General features: G+C 43.7%; 1 protein-coding gene across 6 annotated transcripts in view; it reads left to right on the top strand.

Annotated features, from left to right (window-relative positions):
- The window catches only part of LOC108940239 (membrane-associated guanylate kinase, WW and PDZ domain-containing protein 1-like), a 102,252-nt gene that overhangs the window by 36,386 nt on the left and 45,344 nt on the right, over positions 1 to 20,522 (top strand). The window lies entirely within an intron of this gene.

Genomic DNA, 20,522 nt, shown 5'->3' on the forward strand with positions numbered 1-20,522 from the left:
GAGCCTTTAGACCTAAGTTTTGTGAACTGCTGCACTGTGCTGTTTGTGTTTGCCAAGCAAATCTGTTAAATACACAAGAATACGCAAGATTAAAAGATTGGAATAGTCTTTAGTAAAACACTGCCATAGATCAAACCTGCCAAAAGCCCAGTACAAGAATGTGGTATACTTAGACTCATCTGCTTGCCCCAAATGTGAAATGTAATAACTGTTTTTTGATCAGATTTTGGTGCATTTGAAATTTCTGGTCAATAAACAATTCAACCAGTTTGTCTCTTGGGATATGGTGCCAAACAGCTTTTTTTGTCTCCTGGGAAATTTTGTGCCAAGTGATCGTGCACAGCAAAGTATAGCCTCAGTAGTTTCGGTTTCCTTTATTTGGATTTTTCCGGGCATCCAGCACTAGTACCAGGCATAGGCCTTCGTCAGCATTGCTTTGGACCAGCATCATTGTTTTCCAGCATCATTTTTGCACAGTATGCTATACAATTCCTTGCAGTACTCTGTTTACCAATGTTTTTGAGACATGGAATCACTATCAAGTACTTGTGCATCAGTAGTAAAATTCGCCTACCGTCATTTGATGTACATGTTCCTTGTATTAAAAAAAAAAAAAACTCAAAAAATACTAAAGCTGCAGATGGCTGATATGAAGGAGTAATTGGGGAGATTCATTACCCACATGAGACCCTTGTGCTTAGTCAGGAGAACCTATCTTAAGGTTTCCTGCAGTGTGTGCATGGCAAAAGATCCCCATTACATTGTCATAATTTTGAAAAATAGTGGTGACTGTGACATTGGTTCCATAAAGATTGCTTGCAGCTGTGTTTTGCTTCTTAGGAATTCTCTGGTCTGGGTTAAAGGGGGCGTGGTGGTGCAGCGAGTTTGGCCAGGTCCTGCAATCTGGTGGGTCTGAGGTTTGAGTTCTGCTTGGGGTGCCTTGTAACAGACTGCTGTCCCATCCTGGGTGTGTCCCCTCCCCCTCCAGCCTTCCACCCTGTGTTGCCAGGGTAGGCTCCGGCGTGCCGCGACCCCGCTTGGGACAAGTGGTTTCAGCTAGTGTGCGTGTGGTCCGGATGAAGACTTAGGGTTCTGTCAGGTAGAGCTGAGGAATGCTGGAAAGGCACTTCAGAAAAACCTTAACAACCAAGGGGTTTCAGGAAGAAGGAACCCACAAATTTGTTCTGGGTGGAGCATTCAGCTCTTCCTGGCCTTTACTTTGCCCACACAGAGTAACAACCTTGACATTTTCCAAAGAGGGTGGCATGGAGAAAAATGTTTGAAAAATCTGCAAAGAGACAGCAGTGCATACAAGCACTAAATCAAAAAGTACTTACTCAAAATAAATCATATTTATTGTCTAATCTCTGTAGTGTTCCTGTCATTTAATGTTGGCTGTAATCAATTTTAATAATTCCAGTTCATGAATGAAGGCCAAAAATATGTGAACTGTTCACTATATTGCAATTAAGAGTTTAACAAAAGAATAATTTCATTGTCAGATTTTCAATTAAACCTGTTTTTGTTCTTGTTATTCACCGCAAATATAAAACATTGCAATAAAAATGCACAGAATGAACAGTAATTATAATATAGATTACAGTGATAAAATATAGTAAACACATTTAGATAATCTTTTCTGTAGCTATAACAATTTATTACTGCTTAACACAGTGAATGCTTACCGTATTGATTTATTAAGAATGTACATAGCTTACCGTTTTTCAGCTAACCCGTTTTTATAGTCAGTAAATATTTACCACAGTTATTACCTCCCATAATTTGAATTTGAACTTAGCTGTCTCCAGTCCAGTCATTATGCCACTTGCTGGCCTCTAATATCCTTATAATATGATGTAATTGCATTAGCCATATGTCCCAGTGGAAGCATGTGAGTTGCTGGCTGATGCCGAAGGAGACTGTCCCGGTATGGACCGTGATTTACGAACAGCACCCCTCCTTCTCTCCTGGACAATTATGTCAGACTGACACAGAGCCATAACTCCAAGCTGTTTCTTTCTTGCAAATTGCCTTTGCAAGGATCCAGGGGAGACCGTGCTGTCTTTGCTGTTATTGGACTATGAGTTGCTGCTGCTGTAAACATGCTTGGCTAGAATTACAGTCTGTGTCAATGTAATGAATCTGTTAGAACCCAAATATGAAACCAGCCTACTTTTGAATATTCATGAGCTGAATCAGGAGCCGTTATTTCTTTGTGGAACTGCAAACAGATATTGAAGTGGAGAAGATAGTGGCAGCAGGTAGCTCATTGCTTACAGCTGCCACCCTCCACTTGAAGGACCCAGGTTCAAATCCCTCCTCCTGCTGTAGTATCATTGATCGAGGGCTGTTTTTACACTGAATAGCTCCAGTAAAAACAGCCCATATGTATGAATGGGTAAGTAACTGTAATTATCTTAACATTATAGGTTGCTTTGGAGGAAAGCGTCAGCTAAATGCTTAAATGTTAATGGACGTCTTCTGACGGAGTGTTGAATTTTTTTTGTTTTGTTTGTTTATTAATCAAAATTTTTATGTATTTTTCCACCCAGAGCATTGTAGTGAGTGCATTAAGGTATGACTTCTATCTAAGTTGTTTCTCATGGCTGTTGCATCAGCATTTACATCAAATTTTAGAATATGAGACTGCTTTTCAAATTACTACATATTAACCTGTTATGTGTTCGGTGAAATGTGTTGCTCACACCTCTCTATATATTGTGAATCAAGATAACTAGTCATTAGTTTCATCCAGACTACACCATTCTTAAATCAGATCAGTCTCTGTACCAAACTGGATTGTTTACTATGCGTGTTACAGTTGAAGAAATGTAAAGCTCTTCAGTTATTAAAATGAGCAGCATATATATTTCTGTAAAAGCTAAGTATAGCAGTAACGCTAGAGTATACTGAGTATGGAAATGCACGTACTGGTGCGCTCGTGTGTGTGTACTGTACTCGTGTGAGTGTGTGTTTGGACAGTGACGGCGCAGTGCTGGGGAATGGCAGGGTGCCACGCGGCAGGTTTGAGTACTAGTGGGGTTGGGAAAAGAGCAGAAGATGAAGGAGATGAAGGAGGAGAGGTACAGAGACTTTGTTTGGAGCTGGCGGGAGAGAGCGGGTCTCACAGCAGGTTGCAGAAACCTCCTGTCCTTCACATGGGGCTTTCGGCAGAGGAGCCAGACTTGTAGGTGTGTCTTGGGGATCTTTACATTGTTTTACTTGTGCTTAACATCCGTTGATCAGCATGCTATCTAAGATGCTCCCTGGCCAACCATTTTCGATCGGCAGGAGAATGGCTGTAGGGTAGTGGTAACGGTAATACATAGTAAAACCCGAAATTAAATGCACTGCTTTTTCATGTTCACGCATGAAAACAATAAAGCAAAGCGATATATAGTAAATACAGCTGGTAACATGGCAGAACCAGTGCCTTTGTATTAATTTTAGTCTTTTGCAAATGAAACTAAGCAGGTGTGTCTGTCGACATGGGGAAGGACAGGAAATCCTCCCAGGTGAGACTAATGACAATGTGAAGCAGGGATTATGGAAGCCATATCAGCATTTTACTAGGGATGTCTAGGGGTTTGGACTGTGGTCCTGCGTTCTTGCCCCACTGTTTCTGTCTGTGCCCTAGTGCATATACCTGCAAAGACTGTTCTGATGTGAATTCTTTTTTTCTTTTAACTTTACCCCCCCCCCCAAAGGATGACCCAAACAGGTGTTGTTGGTGGCTCACAGCAGTGGGTGTTATGCATGCGATGAGTAAGTGGCTATTCAGGATCTAGTTCCCCCTTCTCTGACACCCCATCCCTGCCACAGATGGCCACTGTTATCGTGCAACAAGACTGTCACCGGTTTCGTTAAATTCTTACGTGCCCCCTCCCCATTTCACATTTGCTGCTCCAACCAGCAACCCCCCCAACCAGCACCACCAGTGACCAGCCCTCCCCCTTTCCTCCACATTCTGTGCTCAGTGAGCTTTGCTCCTGGCTGCCTCTTTCTTCCAGTCTACCACAGCTTGTCAGCCTCCCCGTGGGTACCGCTCCTCTCTCTTTCACACGTCTGCCATCCCCGCCGCCACCGCTGCTGCCTCTCCTCCACGTTTTTCCGCTCAGCCGCCGCCCGTGGAGTCCAGGACCATTGTTCAGCCTGCAGTTCCTGCACACCGCTCACCGCCCGCACAAAGGGGGGATTACTGCTGGCTTTCGGGCTCGAGCTCGAGCCGTCTCTGCACACACAGGCAAGTGCGCACGCTCCTCTTTGTGTTCCTGCCTTACCCCAGACGTGAGGTCATTTCACCAGAACGTTTAATATATGCGAGGAGAAAGCGGGCGATGTGTAGCGCTGTGGAAGGTTGAGGGGGGTCGGGGATGGGGGAGCAGGCACATGCAGTCCAGAAGGACAGATGGCCAGTGGTTGTGGTACCCCCCCACCCCCTTTATAATTCATCCTGCGGGCTTTGTGGTAGGCCTACTGGTACACAGACTCCCTTTTCAGTCTGTGTGAGGTGGGGGCAGGGAGGCAGGAGGAGGTGTCTTTGGGGGGTGGTAGAAGGGTTGTATTGCAAAAGGGGGAGGAGTTGGGGGTGAGGCCAAGATCAGGTCCAGATGCCGTTGGGGCGATGGTGCTTTTCTGAGAAAACTGCCGGGGGAAGCATGGCTCTCGCCATTGTCTCCGTCCGCATTGCGGGGTGGAAGCACCGAGCAGCTTCTCCAACCCATGAATGGGAACCTTTTTTCCTTTCAGCTGACAGCTTTCTCCTTCCATTTAATGGCCACTTCTTGGAAAAGAACTACACTCAGATGTGTTTGGATATGACTAGGGAAGCAGAGTATCTTCATTTCTCCATGCGAGAATGGCAAATTATATGGGGACTCGTGGGATCCAGGAGACACACTAATGCTGGCGATGGGCAGATGCCAAGTAGCTGTTTTCGTGTGTATCTGTGTATGTCTATGGGTGTGTGTTGTGTGTGTGTGTGTGTGTGTGTGTTTTGCATGTGTGACACGGGCACACTTAGTGGTAACTGACTGACACCCAGCAAGACCACCAGGAAATTGGACAATAACAGGTTGGCACGGCTTATGCATCAGTAGTAGTGGGTTCAGCGGCCAACAGACAAAACATGGCTTCAGTTGTGAGCCAAGCGCAGGGTAGGGTGGTGGACGGCGATGGAATTTAGAGCCTGTGTTAATCAACTTTGCCTGCTCACAGTTCTAATTCCCTGTACGGGATTGCCAACATATTTTTTTTTCCTCCAACCAGTAGCTGACTTCATGTTGGATGCAGCCTATGAATCGCAAACCAAGAGCTTGGAAGCCGGTGTTTGAGACAGGTTTACATGTAGGTTGTGGCTCTGAAATAACCCTGCAGCTCAAATGTGTCATAAGGAGAGTAGCTCATTCATACTGATGTTGTGAATCAATCTCACCTTTATTTTTATCTGACATAGCTGTAAAATGACTGTTTTGATGCAGATGGTCCAAAATAATAATCATTGTACTGGATCAGTGTCTCATTCCATACCCCGTATTTGCATCATTTTCCTATTACAATTAATGTAAAACTGTATTTTGCCCTTAGCCTACTAGATACCTTATGATATATCTGAACAATGTTTGTATTTCCTTGTCACAAAATACTTACTGCTACTCATCATTAAACTTGGTGGTATCACATCTGAAATGCATTTTAATTGTCTAAAGCGACTTACAATATTAGGTTTGTGTGCTTACAATGACTGACGCTTTTACACAGCTGGGCAATTTTTAGTAGAGCAATTGACGGTAAGTACCTTGTTCAGTGGTACTATAGTATGAGAGGTTTTTTAGCTATAGGTCCTTCAAATATCAGTGCAGTGGTTCAAACCACTACGCCACCCACTGCTCACAACTGGTGTTTACAATTCACATGGAAAATTGCTTTGTACAGCACTAGTTGCACTTAGTTTTAATATCAAGGTATAAATTGCATAATATAACAAATTTTATTATGTTGACTTTTTAGTATGTTCCATTCAGTTCTGTTAGATTAAGCATACTTCTGGCGTTAGTTCGTACTGTATCTCAGTCTTTAGAAAAAATATTCCACATTCTTGCAATTAGAAAATTTTGCTGAATTTTGGCACCGGGTTCCAAGCACGGTATATTCCCGTACCTTTTAGGATCTGATGCTTTCTAGAATGTTTTGATACTTCCTAGAATGTTCTAGTGCCTTCTGGAATCTCCAATGGCTGTAAAGTACCCAACTAAAACTGACACTCTAGAAGAACTAGTGGTGTTTTTGTACTCAGTAAACGTTAAGTAATCATAATGTAAAAATCGACATAATGCACACATCAACATAAGTAAGTACTTTTGAAAAATGTGTTGTGTTGACATTTGTTGAGGCGGAAAAATCACTATTTCTTCTGCAGACGCTGAAAAGCGGAGGTTGAGACAGTTTTCTCAGTGTTTGGCCCTCAGCTGTCTAGAATGTACCGTGGAACTCGCCAAGACATTTCTGTGTGTCCTTGTTGTTACAGACATTTTTGTTTCCAGAATTCGTTCAGCTGAAGGTCTATTAGTATTTCAGTGTGGCGAGTCGGATTATTTTCATTTTGATCGATAACAACTGTAAAGTTCAGTCACTTCTTTTCAAAGTTTCTTTCACAGAAGTGTGAACTATTTACGGAGAAAAAATTGAACATGGGCATCATGTTTTATACTTTCCAGAACAATCACAGCCCTCTGTAATGTGGGCTCATGGGTAAAGATTAATGGGGGACACATTTTCCCTCCAGGTTCTGAGTACAAGTTCTGCCACAGTATTATATGTTCCACCTTAACTCAAGTAGCTCAGGTAAACAGATGTTCCAAGTGGCCTTCAAGAAGGTGACATAAGGTGACGGCATACACAGCTAGTCAGCGCTCTTGTTATTGTGGTGAAGGTTCTCACAATGAGATTTCTCTTGCATAGTCTCGCTGACACCGTTTAGCACAGTGAGTTGGGTCCGACTGGTGTGCTGTCTAACCAGGGCACCGCGCACCATATCAGGATGACCCGTTCCACACTAGTGACCTACTGCAACATGAAACAGGTTAGAACCTTTCTATGACCGCTATTCATTTATCTGATGTTTTTCTCCAAAGCGACTTCCAATGTTAAGCTACTTACAATTATTACCTCTTTGTGCAGCTGAGTAATTTTTACTGGAGCAATTTAGGGTAAGTACTTTATACCAAGGTTCTGCAGCAGAAGGTGAGAATGAAATAAGTGCAAGGTGGCAGCTCTAACCCTTACATTACCTGCTACCCCGATATGATATACCTGCTTCTTTGTGGGAAGTGTGAATCGATCATGCAGCTGGATTCAAGCAGTTGTGCCATAGCTTTTGTTCATTTCTTCTGCGAAGTCCTTTTCAAACTGCTGAAGTTGTTGCCTCTGCAATTCTAGTATGTAATAGTATCATTGACAGTGATAATGTGTGTTAACACCTTGTTTCAGTCCTCACTGTGTCTCAGGGTGATATTTCCCATAGTCAACGTCAACTTCAATAAATCCTGCTAGGCTGATCCCATGTTTTAATTTACACACTGTAATTCCTGTATGTTCTTGGGGCCTCACATCTGGACAAGAGTAATTAGAAATTCATAACAAGCCAAAGTGCCTAGTTCTTAATTATTAACACATGCAAATACCATCCTGCCCATGTAAATAATTTTTGGGAATTTCATTGCAGCCAAAGGTAGTTTATGACTATCAAACGTCCTGGAAAGATTTGATACACCCCTCAGAAAATACTTTTTTTTTTTTTTTTTTTTTTTTTTTTTTTAAATTCCAAGTGTAACCACATTTTAGAATAAGACAGTTGCGACTGTGCTTCTGCTGAAATTATTTTGTTGACACCATTATCCAAGGTGACTTGGCATTACATCATAACTCTATAATTATTTACCTGTTTATGAAGTAGTACATTGTATGTCATGATTCAGGGCAAGAACTTTGACTGATGGTGCTACAGTAGAAATGGGATGTCAAATTAGAAAGGTGCAAATGTAACCACTTCATTAGCTGTTGCCCCCATGATATTTGCATGTTATACACGTACAGTTTCACATTGTGAAATGTCACATTGAATCATTCATTGATTAATTTTTTTTTGCAAACACCTTGAGCTAGTGTTGAGATGTTCAACCGAGGCTCAGAGGATGGGTTCTTAAACCATTCAGATTAAGTACAGCGCCTTAATGCACAACAGTGGATATGTGGAAACACCTTGTCGTAAGTCCAGGCACTTAATTCTGTTGCACCCTGGACCTGATCTCAGTAAATAAGCCCTGTACCCATTTTATGATCTGGAAAATAGTTAATGATCGCTGAAGTATGAGAAGGAGACTGGAGGCTCAGGCAGCCTCTCGATTCCCTGTCTCCTTGCAATACCTGGCTTTATGATGACCTTTGAGAGGGAGGACGCAGGGGACAGCTTTTTCTTGACTGCATGAATAAGAGACATGAACGACGTGTGAGAGTCAGCTGCGTGAGCTGGCAGACGAGAACTTTGGAGCTCTGGAAGTTCTAAACTTTTTTGACGGGTACGAGCAGAAGGGTTGTAATCCTTCAACAAAGAATCTCAACAATTGCACAGTTAGAAATGATTTATTCCTGTATCTATAAATAGCAGGAGTCTATTCCTTCCTTGTGAGCCAAGTATATTTCACACTTCAGAGTATGCAGCTGACCTATTTTTTTCTGCAATTTTAGTGTATTTTAGGGCACATACTTGTATTCCCCATGAATGTCACCCTGCATTAATCAATGTTGCCTGGTGAATGAGGGATATCATTAGTCCGTAGCTTGAATGATGAAGTCACAGATTCGGTGAACTTTCAGAGTTGAATCGATCGAAATGGGCAGCTGGAAAAAACATATGAGTTGTGCTTTAGCATACCTGTCTGGTCTGCAGTGATTCTTAATATCGTCATGCTTTTCATGTGCTTCAGTATTCCCCGTGATGTTTTCTCTTCATGGTAGCTAATTTCCTGATTCCCCACCCCGAAAACAAATTATGATTTTTATTCTGTCAGAATGACGCTGCCGTTCCCTTCTCGAAGTGGAAGCGGTTTTCACAAAATCAGCCGTGGCCCACTTTAAGCCCGAACAAAAATTCAGTTCATATTTCTACATTAATTCACAAACATGCAGTATCACTGAAAAGCGCGAGTGCGCTTCATCAACCTGGGCAGTACCTGTAGGTGACGGAACAGTACAGAAGAGTCGGAAGCAAAGCAACGCACATAGGTCTGGAAACCGCTGCGGAAGAGCTGGGAAGACGTGGTGTGTTTGCAACAGGTGTACTCAGACTTTTGACTGGTACTGTGAAATTATGAAAATCGTAAAGGCTAATGTCATACTGTGTGTAGACAAAGAGGGTAAGTTTTCAGAAACTACACAAGTACTTCCCAGGGGCTGAATGGTGTTACCATTGCAGTGGTGCGATAAACCCTAGAGAACTGTAACAATGAAGAGGAATCGGGTGATTTCCTTTGTATCGTTCGGAGGCTCGTCCGTTGCACTTTGGGCATTCAGCGAGCATTCCTAGGAGGATTATCCTTGCAACGGTGGAGTGTCGACATTTGACTGACAGGCTACGGAGAACAGGAATGACATGATGCCACCGGCCCTGCGGCTCTGCGGAACATGGCCGTCCGCTGGGTCGGAAGGAAGCACAACGAGGTGGCACACACGCGTATGCATTCACACGCTCGTACACACAGACTCACATAACAAACAGACACACACACACACACACGCACGCACGCACGCAAGCTCAAACCTCACCCGTCCCTTTATCTCTAAATCTCATTGGGCCCTAATCCTGCCCCGGCCCCCGCCGCTTGCCTCCGGAGTGTTGATTGCCTGGGTCACATGACCTGTGGGAGCCCGACGCGGCTGCCCTGCTGATCAGCCTGAAGAGCGTGTGTGGACATCTTTGTGTGCTCATGTGAGAGCGGGAGGGAGGGAGAGAAAGCGAGAGACGGAGAGAGAGAGAGAGAGAGAGAGAGAGAGAGAGAGAGAGAGAGAGAGAGAGAGAGAGCATGAGGATCTGAGTTAAGGTGGGCGGTACTGGGGGGGGGAGGGGGTTTGGGGGTCCGTGGAGCTGGAGACGCTGCCTTCAGACAAGCCTTTCAGTATGAGTAGCTCACATTGGCTTAGCTCCTAAGCTAGGCAGGACGACTAATTTGCACTGCTCGTGGGCTTTCGTGGTGAGGTAAAAAAGGCAGCAGCGCTTAGCCAGATGCATGCGAGCCGTCTGCAAACAGCAGGAGAAAAATCTGCCGAATCCCAGGCTGCCGGGATCACCCCTCTCGAGCTCCTGCTGGAGTAACAGTGGACTGCACCGCAACTGCACGGTATTTATCTCATCTTTTCCGTTTTGGGAGCAACGCTGTGGCCTCTGGGATTTGATGGACAAGGGAGGAGGGGGGGAGGTTGACAGTTTGTGTGCATGTAGAGGGGTACTGTGAGAAAGACTCATAGAGGAGAATCAAATTTTCAACATTTTGCTGGAAGCAACGATGTGTGTTGATGCCCTCCGTAGACTGGCGACATGAAGACGGTGATGCGCTGCGCCGCCATGGCTAAGCGGCGCCGTACGCGTGCGTTTGCGTGCGCGTCTTATCGTCCGAGACAGGGTTTGTGTTCGGAGGGGCCGATTTAAGCGATCATCTGTTGTGGCTCTTTGCTTCATATTAGACAACACTGACCCTCCACTGTCTGCTGTGGATTGTGGACCCACAGGAAGGAACCCAGGATGCCGGTCTACTAGTGTCCTCCTCCGTCTTTCTCTCTCTCTCGCTCCGTCTGGCTGCTGTCTCCCTCCCTCCCCTGGCTGTAGCTCTCCAGTTAAATGGAGGATTTACAGCTTTTTTTTTTTTTTTTACTCCCCTCTGCTTCATCTCTCATCCAGGGAGCTTTTAATGGATGAGGAAAAAAAAAGGAGACACAACCCTTTGCATGCCTTGCATTTTACTGAGGTTTTCTGGATAATTAAACTTTGAATCATATTTCTGTAGCCTGTAGCTAGCCGTTTTTGTTTTCATTTTTGCCTCCACCGCCTGCAACCACCCCCCCCTTCCAAAAAAAAAAAAAAGAAGAAAAAAAATATGGACAAAAGCTGAGGCACAGCAGAGGATAATAGACTGGCCCAAACTGAAAGAATGGTCCGTTGTGTTGGACCTTATTGTATGTCAAGCTGCGCTCAGTCTGCTGCATGGTGTCTGTCTCCAGTCCAGCTCAGCCAAGCACCTGTTTCCATCCCCAACCCCCCCCCAAGGAAAGATAAAATGCACCACCACCAAAGCTTGCTTGGTCCTTCACAATAACAGTCAATTTGAACAGTTGTGCCCCAAGAGATGGAGCAGGTAACAGGAGGAGAAACACAATAGACTGACAAACGGAAGGTTCATTGGAAAATGCTAGAAACCTCCAAGTCGCCCCCCCCCCCCCCCCCCATTCAAAGGGACAGTGTGTTTTCTCCTTGTGAAGTGTTGCTGTACTTGTGGAGCAGAAGTGTCCTCTCGTGTTGCGCTTTCCCAAATAACCACATATGTACATAGCTCTGGAGGCTGCCAAGCAGCATGGTGACATACAGCAGCATCCAGTGGGTTTTCACGAAAGCTACAGCTTGGTTTGGTGTTGCAGGTGTTGGACTGCAGTCCAGTCCCTGCAGAACATAATTCATTCAGTCGCTTGCAAGATCTACATATATTGGCACAGATGTGCACTAAAATCTGTATCTGTAAGTGTGTCCTGGCATTAGCACTGTGGTGCATACCCATTCTCCAAAGCTTTGTGAGCACTCTTGTTCCTATTCAATATGGAAATTCGGTGGCATTTTTGGTAAAATGACATACGGCGGGCTCGTTGGTCTTCTGAAGCTCATACTGCAGCAATTGAGAGTTACGGATGAGCGCCAGAGTAATGGTTCGGTTCAGGTAGCTGCAGCAACTGGTGCTCCTCCGGTGCATCCGCACCTGTCAAAAAACACACACGATTCTCAAGCGTTTTGCCTCCATGGTGGTATCTTTGTGTTGCGATGGCTTCATGCATCTCTGTCCAGTGTCGTGCATTCAGAGACAGCTATAATGGCCTGCCAGGAGACACCCCGTTTAGCCCTTCTTGGAAACCACAGATTATCAATGGCTTACTAGCCGATTAGCTATTTAGAGAGGCAGTGGAATGCAGTGACTGGTTTCAGCCTTTGTTAGCATCAACTTAATTAAAGCAAATGGAATGTTAAAAAATTACTCCTGCAAATGCCAATAGATGGTGAAGATTGAGACTTTGTGACAGTTTTCCCTGTGGTTTGTTTCTTTTGTTTCCTCTTGCTCCTTGTGGGATGAACAAATGACTGTTTTTGTGAGTAATAAGCTGGATATGAGGGGGTGCGGTGGTGCAGTGGGTTGGACCGGGTCCTGCTTTCTAGTGGGTCTGGGGTTCGAGTCCTGCTTGGGGTGCCTTGCGACAGACTGGCGTCCCATCCTGGGTGTGTCCCCTCCCCCTCTGGCCTTACGCCCTGTGTTGCTGGGTAGGCTCCACGACCCCGTATGGGACAAGCGGTTCTGAAAGCGTGTGTGTGTGTGTGTGTCTGTGTGTGTGAGAGATCTGGATATATTAAGACAAATCTGAATGGAATTTAAGGTAGAATATTGATGTTTTAAGCACTGTTGCTGAGAATTCAGCAAGCATACCTGGTGAATGGTTCACAAATGACGTGGAGATGCTTGCTTAGTCATTACCCAGAGGTTTAGGGTGAAAGTAGAGCTATTTTTAGGCTAGCACATTACTACATGATAGTCTGGGTTACTGTTTTTTTTTTAAGTCTGTAATTCAACAGTGCTGCATAAATGCTGTGTAAATTATGCTTAAACACTTAGAGCAGACATATTCTTCTATTCGATATCCAATGCCATTTTGTGTAAATAGCATGAATTATAATTCATTACGGTCAGATAAGAATGGCAGGTCTAATGTAATAATATCAAAAATATTTTAACCTCCAGATCACACAAAGCAGAAGCAGTCGTATGATGAATGAAGAATCTGGTCAATAACTATCTTTTTTTTTTATTATTGGTGGCAGATAATTGCAGTGGCTGTTACATTCAGGAAACAATTGCATTGCCCAAAACTAACATGATTTCCCAGTGGGACATGTCACATGATAAAAATAATCAGTTGTGGCCATGATTCCTTGCCAATATGCCTGTCAACATTATGTCTTCAAATATACTGCAGGATTTTGAGATTAACATAACATCTTGGCTTGTATGTATTAACACCTTTATACAGTATATTCATGTCATATATACTGTATATCTCAATAGATTAAGTTCTAGACAATTCTGTCAAATTAGAACTTAATCAAAAATGTCAAGTTTCTTCATTTTTAATTGCCTTAACATAATCAATTCAGTTCTTCAATTCTTAGCTGGTTTGTTAAACACCATTATTAGATTGATGTTCTTATCACATCTGAGAAACCACAATAAAGAAAAGTTTGTTTCGGTTGATTCCCTCAGATAAAATCTGAGAGCTAGGGCTGCTTTGCACAGTATTTTGTTACAGCCTTGGTTTTTCACATGTGGACTTTGTGATCTCCAAGGGAGAGAGATGCGGCATCGCTTTCTAGTTTGTGTTCGTCTGGTTTTGCTGTTCGATTCGTCGAAGACTCGATCTTGTGTTTGCGTTACATAATGTATCTGGAAGCTGTCTCGGCACCCCCTCCCAACAGCCCCCCTTCCCTGCAGCCAACAGAGCAAAGGGGTTAAGAGTGGCAGATGTTAGGCTGGGCTAAATTTGAGATTCCGCGAAACTGAATCTCAATGTAAGACAATGTGTAGCAGCCTGTTGAACCTCCGACAGCCGGAGGCAAGTTTTCAGCTGTCACTGGACAGCACTGAGGTCAAGCCATTGTGAACTTGTAAATGAAAATATCTGTTATTTGTCTTGAGCAACTGTGTGTGTGTGTGTGTGTGTGTGTGTGTGTGTGTGTGTGTGTGTGTGTGTGTGTGGTGCGCTCACGCACCCGTGTATATGCATGGCCAAATTTTCTTTCTTTTTTGTCCATGTCTACACAAGGGATTACTCAGATGGAAGAGTGAGCTCACATTAATTTAAGCAGCTAACCCTATACACAAAGAATGAATGGGTCTGTATAAAAATAATTAATTTAAAGAAATGGATATCAAAGAAGGGGGTGCGGTGGCGCAGCAGGTTTGACTGGGTCCTGTTCTCTGGTGGGTCTGGGGTTCCCGCATAGGGTGACTTGTGACGGACTGGCGCCTCGTCCTGGGTGCGTTCCCTCCCTCTCCAGCCTTGCGCGCTGTGTTGCCGGGTTAGGCTCCGACTCCCCACAACCCCCCCCGGGACAAGCGGCTTCAGACAGTGTGTGTGTGTGTGCGTGTGAATATCAAAGAGGAGATGTATATATAAAACTGCAGCTCATGAAAACTGCTATGCGTGGTTAAAGTAAGAGGCTCAAAGCACAAGTGGCCTGCTTTCCAAACACAAAATAAAAGACAACCCTGTGAGGACACTCTAATCTGTTTTGCATGTCAAATTGATATGATGACCTGCTGTTCACTTTACCTTTAGGTGGTGATGTAGTGTGTGCTTGAGAAGGTCACGCTAGGAAGGAAGGCTGCGAGTCATAGTTTTGGGACAGGTGCCATTGCTCAGATTTCCTACTCTATCCTGTTTCTGAACAAATTTGAAGATATGGGGGGAACTATGTGATATTCGCATAAATTTTTATTAGCTGCTGCTCAGGTGTGTTACAAACTGCATTTTTCCTAATTACATATTTTACAGCATCAGTGTAATAAAGTATTATACCTATGTTTTTTGTATTATTTATTCCTTTAGCTGATGCTTGTCTCCAAAGCAGCTTGTTTTGTTAGGTGTAGTATACCACACAGTTTACACAACTAGTTAATTTTTACCCTAATAGTTCAGGGTAGGGACCTCACTCAGTAGTATTACAACAGGAACAGAGATTTGAACCCTAGTCCTTTGATTGCAAGGTGAGGACTCCAACCTATGTGCTACCTACTGCTCCTTATATACAAAACAATACCCAAGGTGGGTGACAAATAGAAATATCAGATTTCTTTTTTTGCTCTACTGTCACTTATGTTCGTTATGTAAAGCTTGGCATTAACTGATTACTTGTATAAGCCCTGGCTGAGCTTTAGCATGTTTAGATGTATGCCTATATCTGGTGAAAAACGATGACCACATTTTCCTTAAATCCAAGTGCATTTACTCATATTAGACTAGTCATCACAACTGCAGTCAATCACAGGCAAATTGTTGCTATTGCATTTGACATAACCATATAAATGCAGTCCAGACATACAAAGAGTGTTCCACACATTGCCTAGACTAGTGGCGCAATAAAGGTGTGAATCTCACAAACCTGCTGAGGTTATTTGTGTGGCGTCTACTTTTCTTGGGCATTGTGCACATTTGTATAGAACTGTAAGGATGTGAAGAAGTTCCTTGTATAAAGAGACAACCACACATGCTTATGAAATCCTTATTCAAACTGTTCAGTACCTGAAAACATATCAATGGGAAGTTTTATATGCAGGCTGCGATTGGTAAAATGACTTCATTATCCCCAGAAAGCTCTCTTAGTATGACTTTGTTTGACTTTATGATGGGTCACAGAAACTGAGCAGGAATCGGATAAGAAAAATTACTCTCCGAGAAACGTATATTTGCTATGAGTTGAGCATAACATGTTATTTTGCTCACACAGGGATGCATCTCTTCTATTCCACAATAAAAAGAGCTTGTTATATTTCATTGTAACAAGTACAATGGAGCCCATTTTCTGTGCAAAGAAAATAAAAGAAAGAAATCCCGCTGTCTGAGGTGAGACTAGGCCGCACTTTCGGAATGCGCATTTCCACGCAGCCATGTTAACGAAGCGGGGGTTTGCCGGATTCATCACCCCGGGAAGGCGAGCGCCAGCCTCTCCTCAGTGAGGTGTCACGGCAGGGACGTTGTCTTTCCCTCAGCACCCTGCTGGGCGAGCACCGATGCAGCCAGTCTTCCTGCTGTCGCCGCCGCTGATTTATGGCTCGATCTCCCGGTCCCTGCAGCCAGCTCAGGTGATTAATAAAGCCAGCCAGCCAGCTTGTATTTACAGCCTCCCAACCCCCCCCCCCCCCCCCCGCCATTGTTGTGGCTGTTTTCCTCCCCAGCGTCCCCCGCGACACTCTCCTTCGGTAGTCGCTTTGCTTTGGGTGCTGTGCCGCGATCTCCTCTGCTTTGACTAAGGAAGGCCCTGCTCTCCAAGTGCCGTGATCTCCTCTACTGGACACTTTATACTGGTCTACATTACAAACGGATATTTTCCAACACAAAGGGCTCTTCCAAGCTGGGAAAAGGCTGACGGCTGGAATCGTGTCTGAGAACCGATTCATGGGAAATCAACCCATTCCTTACTGGTTGACACTGTACGATGAGTGGAACCTCTTCTCTTGCTAAAGAGTCGATGTTGACGGCTGATTTATTGCGCAGTGGATGGAGACACTCTTCACGAATCACCAGCTTTCTGAACGTCCACAACACTCACTTATAAGAAATTAGTTGGCTTCGCTGACACTTTTATCCAAAGTGATCTGAAGTATGTAACCGATTTGTACGGCAGGGATCTCCTGCTCCTTCAGTTCATTTAAGTCCCTTTCTCAAAAGTAATACAGCCACAAAAGAGAGTGCGATAGATAAATTGTCCATCCATTCATCCTTCTACTATCAAAAACCGCTTGTCCGGTGCGGGATGGGGACGGTCCGAAGACTATCTCAGAAGCATAGGGTACGAGGCAGAGTACGCCCTGAAAAGGATGCTATTTCATCACAGGGCAATCATATACACATATTCGTTCACTAAATCACATACTATGAGCAGTTAGTTACATATTCACCTGAGATATGTGTCTTCAGACTGTGGGAGGACAGCAGAACACCAGAGGAAAATCATGAACGTGGGGTGATGATCCAAACTCCACATGGACAATGTTGAATTTGAACCTACACCCTAACTCGCAACCTGGGCTCTGTGAGGAATCAGTGCTTACCTGCTGCACAACTGTGCCATCCACAGGTTAATTATGTTTTTAAGAACATGGCTCATTATAAAATGTCCAGTCTGTTTACAAGATAGTTTGTCTTGAAATTATAACAAGTTTAAAGTACAAACTATACACTAGTACATGTTTACTGCTCAATGAATTTCTTTGCTGATTTCGTACTATTCAGTCAAGTTCATTGTGTTAGAGAAAGGCGTATGACTTCTGTTAAACGTGGTAAGAACAAGCGAATGGTGCGCGGTGTGTATTTCAGCTACATCTGTGGCTTCATTCCATTTTACATTTATTCATATTTATTTACAAAGTTGTCACCAGATGGGCGACGGCAGGACTTCAACTGTAATCTGTTTTGAGAGTCATTCCTGTCTACAGCCATTTGGACAATATTCCTGTATTTCAGCCAGCCTTGAGGCTTTTTCGGAGCTGTCGACGTTGCTGTGAACACGTGGAATTGCAAAGCCGTAACTTCCCGTCACCAAATTTTCAACGGCTGCTTGCAAAATAGCTGTTACACGCCAGCCACGTGTTTTGGAACGCGTGCGCCAATGTGAAATGCCTCCACGTAGCAATCCGTTTGGCTGCTTTGACGTCAAAAGTGATCTCATTCCGAGTGCCACGATGCACACGCTTGCACACAGTTATTTGGCATGAACGCAAATTAACCTTAAGGCGAGCAAAACATGCACACTCCAACTTGATCCAGTGTTGTCTATCATAACCAAATTAAAAATCTAGTGTTCACTTACTTCCAGTATTAAATTTATTTAGTTGCCACGGTTACAATATGCCATTTGTCTTCATCAGTGTTAATCAAAAAGTGGTGGAATCATTGTATCAAACTTAGGAATCTTACATACATAACCAGAACCCACACACACACACTTTCAGAACCGCTTGTCCCTTACGGGGTCACGGGGAACCGGAGCCTACCCGGCAACACAGGGCGTAAGGCTGGAGAGGGAAGGGGACACACCCAGGACGGGACGCCAGTCCACCGCAAGGCACCCCAAGCGGGACTTGAACCCCAGACCCACCGGAGAGCAGGACTGCGGTCCAACCCACTGCGCCACCGCACCCCCTCATAACCAGAACCATTTCAGTAATACATATATTTTGTATTAGTTTCTTCTGGCTAGTGGTATACGTAAAGTAGGCACATAGCTTTAATGTCTGCATGCTGCAACCTGAATATATTAACAAAGGGTGATGATAAACTGCAGGAATATTAATAACATCAGTTTTTAATTTCACTGTAAATTTTTGCTGTTAATTTAGTCTGGATCTTTTAATATCTGAAATAAACTAAGTTGTAGGAGCCATGAATGAGTGACTGTTTAATTACTTGCCATTACCAAATTTAGTCTCAAGAGTGTGTATACAGCAATAATTCCGCTGTAATTACTGTTACTAATAATATCAATAATGATAACTAATGGCACGCGAGCCGCGTTTGTGTCCTCTAACCTGAACTGAGGGACTGCCCGAGTCTGCGATCCAAGCGGTGCTAATTGACTTCTTCCTCCTCCTGTTAAGCGATAGTGCTGGAGGTTGTGGGGACACGTCTAAGCAGCGTGACCTCCAGCTGAAACTGAGCTCCCTGGCTGTGAGCGCATCAGGCAACGCCATGGCTCAAAGTGCCCTTGTGAGCAGAGATCCCGATGTAGGTCACAGCTGATACTCAGAGAGATGACTCCAGAGACTTGGGAGAGCTGTATGAAAATAAACTGGCTTTCACATAATGCTATTTATAGCCCGCGCTCCCTCCGTTTGTGTGCGTGTGTGTATGCGCGAAAGCGTATGGGCACTATGTATGTGAGTCTTTGCACTTTTTTGCAGAATTGACTCACAGTTGCTCCCGTAATGTCTCCATAATATTCTGTCATTAGGTGCTCAATCTAAAGCCATACAAGCCAAGGTGTATTTATAGATTTAAAGTTAATTTGCATTTAAACACTGCTGTTGCCATGATAATGAATGTAACAGTTGTTTTCAAGTATTTATTATCTTCCACTGACTTCTCCTGGAGCAGATGTTTAGCTGGAGTAGAAAGACAAGCAAAGCATTGTTTGCCAGTGAAACAGATCAGTGGTGTGATACAAAAGGGCCCAGGACCTTCCATAATGTCAGCAACCCCCTGTGTAAACTGGGTGGTGTGCCACACTGAGGACAAAAGAAATGCACACCAGAAGGCTGTAAGTAGCCAGCCCGATGACCCATTATTGAATCATCTTTGCTCATCTGCCGCTGACACTTACCTTGTGGAGAATGTATCAAGGAACTTCTGTCCCGGGATCAGGCCATCATAAGTGTTTGTTGGTTCCCAGATTAATTTTCTGAACTCTATGCAAGTAGAGTTGATGGTGCTTACGGTTTTCACTGGGTTCACTGTGAAACTAACTGTTACATCCTCCGAATTAGCATCTCATACAAACAAAACCAGATCTTCCGCTACACAACTCTTAATCATCAGTGACTGAAGCTTAAGCGATGTTGGTTGTTTTTCGTTGTGTAACTCGGTTAATGTTTCCATATGGGTCAGAGCTACACTTTACTGAAAATCTTTCTTTACAATAACATTGGCCTGTGACACCTTTTTAAGATAAAATATCACCAAATCCCATTAAAATGAACACAAGTATTTCAGTAGTTAATGCAAGTCTTTAATAATAATAAAAAAAAGAGAAATAAAGACAAAAGAAATCATGGACAACAGTGCAAATGAACGCATGCTTTCCAAACAAGATGACATGGTGTCTCACAGTGTCTGGGCTGTGCAGTTCCACATGGGTTCGATCTTTGCTCAGTCTGTGTGGGGTTTGCATGTTCTCTCCATGTCTGGGTGGTATCCTCCCAAAGTACAAACACAAGTGTTTTAGATGCGTTGATCATAATAAATAGCCTGTAGGTGTCTTTGTATGTATGTGTGCTTTACGTTTCTCTGTTATATAGATGGGTGAATTATTGAAGAGAGTTAATGCTTGTATCTCATACTCTAGGTCACCCTGGTAAAAGTGTAAAGTAAATAGTTAATAATCGCTGTATGTCTCTTTGGAGGAAAGCTTTGCTAAATGGATAAATATATATGTCTCGCACTGCTCAGCTCTCGGGAAGCACACAAAATCCAAATTCAGCCCTCGAAAATGAAAAGAAATGCCTTTATAATTAGCTGCATTTATAATTATTCCACAGCAGCATTTGAAGCCGTGATCCTTCTAATGCTCCGTTTTGATTGGATTATAATCATCATTATTCACTGAGCTGATGTCCTCATCACTTTATTTGACCAGTTTATACAGCAAGTTGTTTTACCGCAATACAAGTGGACAAGTACATTGACCAAGGGTAGCAAAGAAGGTGTAGCGGTTAGGCCTTACACCA

This window comes from Scleropages formosus, chromosome 2, assembly GCF_900964775.1.
Source record: "Scleropages formosus chromosome 2, fSclFor1.1, whole genome shotgun sequence".
NCBI lineage: Eukaryota > Metazoa > Chordata > Actinopteri > Osteoglossiformes > Osteoglossidae > Scleropages > Scleropages formosus.